Source organism: Rattus rattus, chromosome 7 (genome assembly GCF_011064425.1).
Source record: "Rattus rattus isolate New Zealand chromosome 7, Rrattus_CSIRO_v1, whole genome shotgun sequence".
In the NCBI taxonomy this organism is placed as follows: Eukaryota; Metazoa; Chordata; class Mammalia; order Rodentia; family Muridae; genus Rattus; species Rattus rattus.
The window spans coordinates 34082264-34085342 of record NC_046160.1 but is presented as its reverse complement, the minus strand read 5'-3'; positions in this window follow the sequence as shown (position 1 = coordinate 34085342).

Below are 3079 nucleotides of genomic sequence, written 5' to 3'. Positions count from 1 at the left end.
GAATTTGAGCCCAAGCACATAGAAAGGCAGGTTCTGTGACCTGTGTTTATAATAAAAACACTGGGAAGATGGAAGACAAACTGTCCCTGAGGCTTGCTGACTAGCCAATCTCGCTCAGAACTTAGTGGGAGATCTCGTTTCAACAAACAAGGTGGATAGACTCCTGAGGAACAGCCTGAGAGGTTGGCCTCTGGCTTTCACACACAGAAACATGTGTGCACAACTGCACACTGACCACACACCAACAGTCACACATCTTTCAGGTAGTCCACCGTCACTTTAATGTTGATGTTCTAATCTGAAGTCACTGTCCTTTGTTTTATATCATTTCATAGCCCGATTAATAGCTCCTTTTTGTCTGGCAGAGCAAACATAGTTAATATTTTCAGTTAGCATATGAGAGCTTTTGCACACCTTTTCAGGTAGACTCTTGGTTAACAACAATGTTTTTCCTTTAATATTGAAATAGTGGACACTAAAGAAATGAGCACTATGTGCAATGCACATAAAATAAATAGTCGCAAGAGGCTTTTAATCCAGGCAAACATTGGATAGACCATGTAATAGATACATGAATCATCTAGATTGGGCTGTCAGTCTCCTAGAGTAAAATGTCCAAGTACAAATACATACGAGAGTTAAAATGGAATCTAGCTTCTATCTTGGGGTTGTTTTATGTTTCATCCTGAGCTTCAGAATCAGACATGTATCTATTGGATAACATTCAAGGCATCTGTGTCTGTCACAGTGGGACCAAGGTCTCAGTCAGCAGATTTCTTATGTATTGTTCAAAACATTAGGTTGTTTATCATGTCGGCAAAATGTCCTTCAAAAATAAGTGGAACGGGGCCAATGAGATGACTTAGTGAGTAAAGGGGCTTGAGATTTAGCACTGGATTCTTCATCAGAAAAAGAAAAATCACCCAGAGGATTGTCCTCTGATTTCTCCAACTGTACCATGGCACGCATACCCCATCCATACACAATAAGTTCATTTTTAAAAGACTTTTTAAAAATGTAAAGAGAAAAATATATCTGCACATTGTGTTTATAAATTCTTACAAAACGTATTTTAAAAGATTATAAACTGTATTATGTAGTTTCAGTTAATTTTGATATCCAGGAATAGCTATACCCGAAGTGGTAGGATAAGATCTTAACACACAAAATCTGTAGCCTTCCTACATACCAACGAAAACCAAACTGAGAGATCAAGGAAACCACTCCTTTTTAAAATAGCCATAAACAAGTATAAAATACATGAGAATAAACCCAACCAATGAAATAAAAGGCGTCTACTGCTATGAAAGCTTTAAAACACCGATGAAAGAAATTAAAGACACCCGAAGATGGAAAGAGTCCCTATGGCTATGCTCACGAATTAGAAAAATTAATATTGTGAATATGTTTATGCTACCAAAAATAACCTCAGAGTCAATGAAAGCTCAATAAAAATTCAAATGTCATTTTTTGCAGACATAAAAACAAATGATTCAAACATTCGTTTAGGGGCACAAAGACCAAAAAGAGTCAAAGGAATCCTGAGGAAAAGGAATGCTGTGAGATGTATCACCATTCCTGATTTTAAACTGTGCTACAGAGTAACAGTAATAATAATAATAAAAAAGCATGGTTCCTACAGAAAACAGACACATAAATCAATGGAATGGAATAGCGAATTCACATAGAACTCCATACAAATATAGCTATTTGATCTTTGACAAACATGCCAAAAATATGCATTAGAGAAAAAATAGTTTCTTCAACAAATGATTCTGGGAAACCTGGATTTTACCATACAGAAAAGTGAAGCTCGATTCTTAAATCTCATACCTCAAAATATTCAACTTCAGTAAAGACCTCAACATAACCCATGATACTACAAAATGGCTAGAGAAAATGAGGAAGCATACTTCAACTTGTAGGAACAGGTAAGGATTTTTTGAATAGGACTCCAATAACACAGGAAATAAGAATATCAATTGGGGAATGGGATCTCATAAAATGGAAAATTATCTATATGGCAAAGGAAACTGTCAATCAAGGGAGCCCACAGAATGGGAAAAAAAGCTTTGCTTTCTAAATAGTGCTTGAGGGAGGCGTGTTAGTGAGTGCCTTTACACGTAGAACTTAAGGGGTAGAGGCAGGCAGATCCTTCTGAGATCAAGGCAAGCAAGAGCTAAATAATAAGACATTAACATCTGTCCTGAATGTGAAGAAAGGCAATCTTTTTCATGCTATTACTAGGGAAATAAGCTACGGCAGCCATTTTGTAAATTTAAGCCTGGAGGTTTTCAAACAAACTGGAAATAGAATCATCATAGGGCTCCACTAAGCCACACTTAAGCATATTCCCAAAGGACTTTACATCCTCCATTCACAAGCATCTGTGTTCATCGATGCTCTCTACCCACAAAAGCTAGGAAATGGTATCAACCTAAGTGTATACCAATTGATGGATAGATAAGGAAAAGATGATAGGTATACACAAAAAATATTAATCAGCTGTAAGTGAAATCACGAAATTTGTATGCAAATGAATGGAAATGAAGAAAATTATATGTAGGATACCCAGGCTCAGAAAAACAAATGTTGCATATTCTCTCATATAGTTGGCTCATACAGTTAAATTATATGTTTTGTGTGTTTATCCAGGAAGTGAGTAATGGGCCAATGGGCAGAGAGATGCATTTAGGGAAGTGATACAGTAGATTAAACATGAGATGAAAATACAGAAGAGGAGATACTGGGAGCAGGTAATGAAGGGATGGCGGCGGAGAAATGAGGGATCCAGAAAAGAGTTAACCAAAATGAAGTATTCGTATAGAAGTGGCATGGGGATCTGCACTCTTAAAACCCATGTGAAACTATAGTAAAAGGAAAAATAAAAGACGTGACAGAATTAACAAAGAGCATACTGTAAACTAAAGGATTAAGCGGGTATGGGAAACAAAGAGATGGAACTTAGGTATAGAAGTGGATTAACCAAAACTAGAGATGTTTGAAGAAGCCATGTGATATTTCACTAGTTCTTAAGCAACTAAGGCATAATGCAAAAATTAGAAAGAAGTTTAAACAA